Below are 10,447 nucleotides of genomic sequence, written 5' to 3'. Positions count from 1 at the left end.
GTCATGAAGAACTCATATACTTGTTGCAAAAGTTTTATTAGTAATCGAAACAAAGCATCAACGCATACTCCTAGGGGAAGGGTTGGTAGGTATAAACCATCGCTCGATCACGACCGCCACACAAAGGATGACAATCAATAGACTAATCATGCTTAGACTTCATCACATAGCGGTTCACCATACGTGCATGTTACGGGAATCACTAACGTCAACACAAGTATTTATAGATCCACAACACCTTACTAGTATAACTTCAATATTACCATAACCACAACTCAAAACTAGTTGAGATGAATCAAACTTCTCTAACTATTCAATGCACATGAAGTTGGAAGTTTTCGTATCCCTTTGGATAACTACCCCTTTTGAGACTAATTTCAAAGCATAGATCAACTACCAAGCCACACACCGCCGTGCTCTAAAAGATATAAGTGAAGCACATAGAGCAAAATCAACTAGCTCAAAAGATATAAGTGAAGCACATGTGAGCTGAATTGTCTACCAAAGGATATAAGTGAAGCTCGACAAAATCACGGTGAGTGCATGTCTCTCTCTCTAGGTGTGCAGCAAGGATTATTGTGACACAACAAAAATAAAAAGACTCCTACGATAGAATACGCTCCAAGCAAAACACATAACATGTGGTGAATAAAAATATAGCCCCAAGTAACGTTACCGATGGATTGAAGACGAAAGAGGTGATGCCTTCCCGGGGCATCCCCAAGCTTAGGATTTTACGGCATCCTTGAATCATCTTGGGGTGCCTTGGGCATCCCCATGCTTGAGATCTTGCCACTTTTTATCTTTTTGTCCATAAGAACTTCACCCAAAACTTGAAAACTTCACAACACGAAACGTAAACAGAAACTCGTGATAACATTAGTATAAGAAAGAAAACCACCACTTCCTTAGGTACTGTAGAAAACTTGAATTCTACTTATGTTGATGTTGGGTTACTGTATTTTCAATCTTCCATGGCTAATACCCCCCGATACTATCCATAGTTTCATCAAAATAAGCAACCAACACAATAAAAACAGAATCTGTTAACAGCAGACCAGTCTGTAGCAATCTGTATACTTCGTATACTTCTGGTACTTCAAAAATTCTGAAAAATTACGATAGTCTGAAGAATTTGCGTATCAATCAGCAGCAAAAAGAATCAACTCAAAAGCTCTTACAGAAAAATAAATGAAAATTCTTTTCATGAACAAAAAGTTTTTGCCTTTTTGAGCATGACCAAACGATCATCGCAAAGACTAATCATAACGGTTTTGCTTGGCACAAACGCAAAAAGAAACACAAAAAACACAATCATAACAGAATTATGAAAGTGTGGAAAACACAAAACAGAAATAAAAAGGATAAATTCGTTGGGTTGCCTCCCAACAAGCGCTATTGTTTAACGCCCTTAGCTGGGCATAAGGTGATAGAATCACGTATAGTCATCCTTGGTGCTCAAACCATAAGTAGCCCTCATCATAGATTCATAAGGCAATCTTATTTTATTTCTAGGAAAATGCTCCATGCCCTTATTTAGGGGAAATTGAAATCTAATATTCCCTTCCTTCATATCGATGATAGCACCAATAGTCCTTAAAAAAGGTCTACCAACAATTATGGGACATGAAGGATTGCAATCTATGTCAAGTACAGTGAAATCCACGGGTACATAGTTCTTATTTGCAACAATAAGAACATCATCGATCCTTCCCATGGGTTTCTTGACAGTAGAATCCGCAAGATGCAAATTAAGAGAACACTCTTCAATCTCATGAAAACCAAGAACATCACATAAAGACTTTGGAATCACGGAAACACTAGCACCCAAATCACACAAAGCATTGCACTCATAGTTTTTGATCTTGATTTTGATAGTAGGTTCCCACTCATCATGAAGTTTTCTAGGTATAGAGACTTATAGTTCGAGCTTCTCTTCAAGAGATTTCATCATAGCATCTACGATATGCGCGGTAAAGGCTTTGCTTTGGCTATAAGCATGTGGAGAGTTTGGAATGGATTGTATCATAGAAATGCATTCAAACAAGGAGAAACTATCATAATTGAATCCCTTGAAATCCAAAGTGGGAGTTTCATTACTACCCAAAATTTTGATTTCTTCTACTCCACTCTCCACACCTTTATCATCAAGATAGGTGGACTCTGAATCATTGGGGCGTTTTTCAACCAAAGTGGATTCATATCTAGCCCCTTCATCAATAGGTTTGACACGCGAAAACAAAGATTCAAGAGGAGTCACACCAAGCACTTTAAGATCTTCATGATTTGCATCACTAGAACGCACCCTTTTAAACCATACATGCCTAGCGCGAATTTGGGCGGTTCTTTCTTTGCTCTCATTCATGGAGACACGCATAGCTTTTAAAGTTTCATCCAAGTTGACCTTGGGAGGAGCACATCTAACTTTCAAAGCATCAATATCACAAGACATCCTATCAACGCTCTTAGCCAAATCGTCAATTTTGAGTAGTTTTTCCTCTATGGACGCATTGAGAATCTTTTGAGAGTTGATGAACTCTTTGATATTACTCTCTAAATCAGAGGGTAATTTGTTGTGATTTCCATAAGTGTTGTTGTAGGAATTGCCATAATTGTTAGAGGAGTTACTAGGAAAAGGCCTAGGAACATAGTTTCCTCTAAAACCATTGTTGTTGCCAAAATTGTTCCTACCAACAAAATTAACGTCCAAACTAGCGTTGCTACTCTCAATCAAGGAAGATAGTGGCATGTCATTAGGATCTAAAGGAGCGTTTCTACTAGCAACCAAATTCATCAACTCGTCCATCTTAGCACTAAGCGAGTTAATTTCTTCTATAGCGTGTACCTTTTTGCTAGCAGGTTACTTTTCAGTGTGCCACTGAGAGTAGTTGGTCATGATATTGTCTAGGAGTTTTGTAGCGTCTCCTAACGTGATTTCTATGAACGTTCCACCCGAGGTGGAGTCCAAGATATTGCGAGAAGAGAAATTCAAACCAGCGTAAAAGATTTGTATAATCATCCACAAACTCAAGCCATGAGCGGGACAATTTCTAATCATAAGCTTCATCCTCTCCCAAGATTGTGCAACGTGTTCATGATCAAGTTACTTGAAATTCATGATATCGTTACGTAAGGAGATAATCTTAGCCGGCGGAAAATACTTGGATATGTAAGCATCTTTGCACTTATCCTAAGAATCGATACTATTTTTAGGCAAAGAAGAAAACCAAGTTTTTGCGCGATCTCGCAATGAGAAAGGAAAAAGCTTCAACTTAATCACGTCATTATCCACATCTCTTTTATTTTGCATATCGCAAAGCTCAATGAAGGTATTGAGATGGGATGCGGCATCTTCACTAGGAAGGCCAGAGAATTGCTCTTTCATAACAAGACTGAGCAAAGCTGCGTTGATTTCATACAATTCCGCACTAGTGGCGGGAGCAATCGGAGTACTAATAAAATCATTATTATTGGTACTCGAGAAGTCGCAAAAGTTTGGTGTTTTCAGCCATGATGCCTTCAACAAACAAACAAGCACACAAGCAAGAAAGAAAACCGGCAAAGGAAAACGGCAAAAGGGCAAAAGAAAGCGGCAAAGGAAAACGGCAAAAAGGCAAAAGAAAAAGGCAAAGGAGAAAGACAAATGAAAACGGCACATGTGAAGTGGGGGAGAGGAAAACGAGAGGCAACCGGAAAAAAGTAAATGCAAGAGATGAGTTTGTGAGGCCTACTTGGATAAACCTCTCCTTCCACGGCAACGGCGCCAGAAATACTTCTGCTACTGCAACAAAAGACCTTCCAACGGCGCCAGAAACAAGCGTGCTGACGAGAGACTATTCTTGTCTTGATACTCCTCAGCAACCGCACTAGGATTCCTTCTGCTACGGCTACGCCTTTAGGGACTTCCTAGGAAAATATGCAAAGGATTCCCCCATGACCTTGGAGCCTTGCGTTGGTGTTCCCTCGAAGTGGAAAGGGTGATGTAGCACAGCGGTGGTAAGTATTTCCCTCAGTTTTGAGAACCAAGGTATCGATCCAGTGAAGGAATATCACAAGTACCTGCATAAACACAAAGAGCTTGCTCCCAACGCTATGAAGGGGTTGTCAATCCCTTATAGATTGTTTGCCAAGTGAGAACTGAAAGCAACAAAGTAACAAAGCAAAGTAAAAGCGAAACTGGAAACTATAGGTGTGAATAGACCCGGGGGCTGTAGTGTTCACTAGTGGCTTCTCTCACGAAAGCAAGTAGACGGTGGATGAACGAATTACTGTCGAGCAATTGATAGAACCGTGCAAAGTCGTGACTTTATTTATGGCAATGATTATATCTATAGGCATCACGTCCAAAACAAGTTGACCGATACTTTCTGCATCTACTACTATTACTCCACACGTCGACCGCTATCCAGCATGCATCTAGTGTATTAAGTTCATGAGAACAGAGTAACGCCTTAAGCAAGATGAGATATTGTAGATGGACAATCTCATATCTATGACAAAGCCCATCTTGTTACCCTTGATGGCAACAACACGATGTGTGCCTTGCTGCCCTTTCTGTCACCGGGAAAGGTCACCACACGGTATGAACCCAAAACCAAGCACTTCTCCCATTGCAAGAATCATAGATCTAGTTGGCCAAACAAAACCCAAGACCCGGAGAGACTTACAAGGATATCAAATCAGGCATATAAGAAATGAGCAAAGACTCAAATATATATCATAGATAATCTGATCATAAATCCATAATTCATCGGATCTCGACAAACACATCGCCAAAGAGGATTACATCGAATAGATCTCCATGAAGATCATGGAGAACTTTGTATTGAAGATCCAAGAGAGAGAAGAAGCCATCTAGCTACTAACTATGAACATGTAGGTCTGAAGTGGACTACTCACGAGTCATTGGAGAGGCGATGATGTTGATGTAGAAGCCCTCCAACTCCAAAGTCCCCTCCGGCAGGGCACCGGGAAGGGTCTCCAGATGAGATCTCGCGGAAACGGAAGCTTGCGGTGTCGGAAAAGTGTTTTCGTGGATGCCCTGATTTTTTCTGGATTTTTAGGGAATTTATAGGCCAAAGACCTCGGGTAGGGGAGCGCCAGGGGGCCACAAGCTTGGTTGTCGCGGCCTCCCCCTAGCCGCGGCAACACGGTTTGTGGGGCCCCTGTGGGCCCACGTGCTTGGCCCTCAAGCCTCCCGATCTTCTTCCGTTCTGGAAAAAATCATTTCAGGGATTTAATTTCGTTTGGACTCCGTTCCAAAATCAGATCTGAAAAGGGTCAAAAACACAGAAAAAACAGGAACTGGCACTTGGCACTGAGTTAATAAGTTAGTCCCAAAAAATATATAAAAGGTAAACAAAACATCCAAAGTTAACAAGATAACAACGTGAAACCATCAAAAATTATAGATACGTTTGAGACGTATCAGGGACCTCTCTTGCTTGAGGAACCACCATGATAGTTTCTCCTGAACATCTTCCTTTTTTGAAATTTCCAGTGACCCAAAGGAAAAGTGAACAAGGCTCAACTAAACTCGTAGCAACTACTCCAACAAGTGCCTAGAGGCCATATTACGCATCAAAACTACTTGGGACCAGCTAAAATTAGCATGCAAAGCTCAAGAACAGGGTCACCAAGGCAGCGAAAATACGCAAAGTAAGGCACTAGAGCAAAAACTAATTGGACAAATGGAGGAGTCACTTACCAAGGAGTAATTTCCCCAAAACAGTTCGAAGAATGGTGCTTTGAGCAAGGAGATCGAAAATCCCAGCAAGAAGAGCAAGAACACGGGTTTGAGCTGTGAAACGATTTTTGTTGGAGGTAGGAGAAGTAGATGAGAGCTGGAATGAGTGGAGGGGGTGCACATGGGCCCCACAAGCCAGGTAGGCGCGGCCAGAGGGGTGGCCGCGCCTCCAGGGCTTGTGGCCCACTGGTGCAGCCCCGAGACTAGCTCTTCATCTCAGTATTTTTCAAACATTCTAGAAAAAATCATACTTCATTTTCACGATGTTCGGAGAAGTTTTATTTTCGGGGAACTTTTCCACGGGACGCTAAAAGTAGAAAACAGGGAAAGTTAAACTAAATCTATCATTTTTCTTCTAAGAAACCGAAGGTGAAAGCTTGGAACAGAGGTTTGTGACTCCTTGATTCATCCATCTCATGGTCATCGAAAGAAATGCGTCAATGAGGTTGATCAAGTCTCTTTGATAAACTTTTTCGAATTGCAAAAGAAGACGGAGAATTTCTGAATAGTCAGTAGGTTACCTCAATGGGGATGTGAATTTCCCCAACAAGCAAATCATACATCACCTTAACAAAAGGAATAGGGCATTCAAAGCTCTCAATAAGAATCGATGAAGTTTTTTTGATAACATTGATGCAATGTACTCGATATTATTTCTTTCGAAAGTGCACGGTATGCTCATTACCGTTGACACGGAAAGTAACATTGCCTTTGTTGCAATCTATAACAGCCCCTGCAGTGTTTAAAAAGGGTCTTCCAAGGATGACCGCCATGGCATCATCCTCGGGAATATCCAGGATAACAAAGTCTGTTAAGATAGTGACGTTGGCAACCACAACAGGCACATCCTCGCAAATGCCGATAGGGAAAGCAGTTGATTTGTCGGCCATTTGCAGAGAGATTTTAGTGGGTGTCAACTTATCCAGTTCAAGCCTACGATAAAGAGAGAGAGGCATAACACTAACACCGGCTCCAATATCGCATAAAGCAGTTCTAGCGTAGTTGCCTTTAATGGAGCAAGGTATAGTGGGCACTCCTGGATCACCTAGTTTCTTAGGAGTTCCACCCTTGAAGGTATAGTTAGCAAGCATGGTGGAAATCTCAACCTCAGGCACCCTCCTCTTATTAGTCACAATATCCATCATGTACTTAGCATACAGAGACATTTTGAGCATATCTGTCAAACACATTTGTAGAAAGACAGGTCTAATCATTTCAACAAATCGCTCAAAATCCTCATCATCCTTTTTCTTGGATGGTTTTGGAGGAAAGGGCATAGGTTTCTGAACCCACGGTTACCTTTCTTTACCATTCTTCCTAGAAGTGAAGTCATTCTTATCGTATCTCTTATTCTTAGGCTGTGGGTTATCAAGATCAACGGGTTCAATCTCCACACCCTTATCATTGCTAAGTTGAGCATCATCATGAACATCACTATTGATATTATCATTAGGCTCATGCTCATCACCAGATTGTGTTTTAGCATCAGAGACAAATACATCGTTTGGACTCTCAGGTGTAGCAGCAACAGGGTTGCTAGCGTGCAGGTTCCTATCATCTTTCTTCTTCTTTCTAGGATGACTAGGTGCATCAGTGCTAACTCCTCGAGAATCTTGTTGAATTCTCCAAGGATGACCCTCGGGATACAAAGGTTCCTGGGTCATTCTACCACCTCTAGTGACGACTCTGACAGAATTGTCATTCAACTCATTGAGCAAGTCATTCTGAGCTTTAAGTACTTGTTCTACCTAAGTGGTAACCATAGAGGCATGTTTACTCAGAAGCTTAAGATCATTGACGTTTCTGTCCACACAAGCACTTAAATGAGTAAGCATACGAGCATTCTGTTCCAATTGTCTGCTAACATAATCATTGAAACTCTGTTGTTTGGCAACAAAGTTATCAAATTCATCCAGGCATAAGCTAGTAGGTTTATCAAAAGGAATATCACTCTCATTGAATCTACGAAGAGAATTTACTTCTACTACCTGTATCGGGTTATCAAGACCATGGATCTCTTTGATAGGCGGTAGATTTTTGACATCTTTAGATTTAATGACTTTCTCTTTCATAGATTTCTTAGCTTCTTGCATATCTTCGGGACTGAGGAATAGAATACCTCTTTTCTTCGGAGTTGTCTTAGGAGGTGGTTCGGGAGTAGTCCAAGCATTCTCATTGCACAAGATATTATTCAATAGAATCTCAGCTTGTTCTACGGTTCGTTCCCTAAAAACACAACCAACACAACTATCTAGGTGGTCTCTAGAAGCATCGGTAAGTCCATTATAGAAGATATCAAGTATTTCATTCTTCTCAAAAGGGTGATCAGGCAATGCATTCAATAGTTGGACGAGCCTCCCCCAAACTTGTGGGAGACTCTCTTCTTCAACTTGCGCAAAGGTGTATATTTCCTGCAAGGCAGCTTGCTTCTTATGGGCAGGGAAATATTTTTCAGAGAAGTAGTAGACCATATCCTGGGGGCTATGCACACAACCAGGAGCAAGAGAAGTGAACCAGGTCTTGGCATCGTCCTTTCGCGAGAAAGGAAACAGCTTGAGGATATAGTAGTGGCGGATCTTTTCCTCACTAGTGAATAGGGTGGCTATATCGTGCAATTTGGTAAGATGGGCTACAACCGTTTCATACTCATAACCGTGAAAAGGATCAGATTTGACCAGAGTGATTAACTCAGGGTCGACAGAGAATTCATAATCCTTATCGGTCACAAAGATAGGCGAAGTAGCAAACTTCGGGTCGTATTTCATCCTAGCGTTCAGAGATTTTTCTTTCCACTTGCGCAGTAAATTCTCAACATCATAGCTATCCTTACACGCAAGAAAATTCTCAGCTATCTCTCCCTCTATAACATAATGCTCAGGCATATCAAGCAATTCATATCTAGGAGAGGTAGCTCTAGCACGCAAAATAGCAGGTTCTACTTCAATAGTATCAGCAGTTTCAGAAGTATCATCATATCTAGCAGAAATTCTAGCAATTTGTGCATCAAGGGCACCTATTGGTAAAGTAGTATCAAGTATAGGATCATCAGGCAATGCAGTATCAAGTATAGCATCATCAGGCAAAGCAGTATCAAGTATAGCATCATCATAAGCATCATGGGCAGCAGAAGTAGCATCATAAATCACACGCGACATATCAAGATTTCTAGCAGGAGGTGGTGTCGCAAACTTACTCATAACTGAAGGTGAATCAAGTGCAGAGCTAGATGGTAGTTCCTTACCTATCCTCGTAGTTGAGGGCAAGACTTTGGTTTTTGGATCTATCGGATTCCTCATAGTGACCAGCACACGTAAATCCCAAGTGACTCAGAGAATATAGTTGTGCCTCCCACGCAACGGCGCGAGAAAATAGCCTTGATAACCCACAAGTATAGGGGATCGCAACAGTTTTCGAGGGTAGATTATTCAACCCAAATTTATTGATTCGACTCAAGGGGAAGCCAAAGAATATTCTCAAGTATTAGCAGTTGAGTTGTCAATTCAACCACACGTGAAAGATTTACTATCTGCAACAAAGTATCAGTAGCAAGGTAGTATGATAGCAGCGGTAGCAACAGGAACTAGTAGCACCAAAGTAACAGCAGTAGCAACAGAGTAACAATAGCAGCAGTGACAACAGTAGCAGCAAAGTAACGTAGCAAGGACCAGTAGTAAAAGACTCGTAGGCATTGGATCGGTGATGGATGATTATGCCAGATGCTATTCATCATGCAACAGTTATAACACGGAGAGATATGTAACTAGCTCTAGTTCGTCAATCTATTGTAGGCATGTATTCCGTATGTAGTCATACGTGCTTAGGGAAAAGAACTTGCATGACATCTATTGTCCATCCCTCCCGTGGCAGCGGGGTCCTAATGGAAACTATGGGATATTAAGGTTCTCCTTTTAATAAAGACCCAGACCAACGCATTAACACTTGGTGAATATATGAACTCCTCATACTATGGTCATCTCCGGGAGTGGTTCCGGCTATTGTCACTCCGGGGTTGCCGGGTCATAACACATAGTAGGTGACTACAACTTGCAAGATAGGATCAAGAACACACATATATTGGCGACAACATAATAGGTTCAGATCTGAAATCATGGCACTCGGGCCCTAGTGACAAGCATTAAGCATGGAAAAGTAGTAGCAACATCAATCTTAGAACATAGTGGATACTAGGGATCAATCCCCGTCAAAACTAACTCGATTACATGATAGATCTCATCCAAGCCATCACCGTCCAGCAAGCCTACGATGAGATTACTCACGAACGGTGAAGAGCATCATGGAATTGGCGATGAAGAAAGGTTGATGATGACAATGGCGATGATCTCCACTCTCCGGAGCCTAGAACGGACTCCAGATCTGCCCTCCAGAGGAAGAACAGGAGGTGGCGGCGCCTCCATATTATAAAACGCAATGAACTCTTGTCCTTTATTTTTTTCCGGGCGAGACGGACTAAATAGAGCTGAGATTGGAGGCAGTGGAGCGTTTTGGGCGCCACAAGCCAGCCAAGCGCGGCCAGGGGGGCCCGCGCATGGTGGGCTTTTGGGCTCACAGCTCCACCCCTCCGGTTGATTCTTGCACCAGTATTTTTTATATATTCCAGAAAAATTCTTCGTAAATTTTCAGGTCATTCCGAAAACTTTTATTTCTACGCAAAAACAACACCATGGCAATTCTGCTGAAAAC

Source organism: Hordeum vulgare, chromosome 5H, assembly GCF_904849725.1.
Source record: "Hordeum vulgare subsp. vulgare chromosome 5H, MorexV3_pseudomolecules_assembly, whole genome shotgun sequence".
NCBI classification, from domain to species: Eukaryota; Viridiplantae; Streptophyta; class Magnoliopsida; order Poales; family Poaceae; genus Hordeum; species Hordeum vulgare.
The sequence above is the reverse complement of the archived record's forward strand: the minus strand, read 5'-3'. Positions refer to the sequence as shown.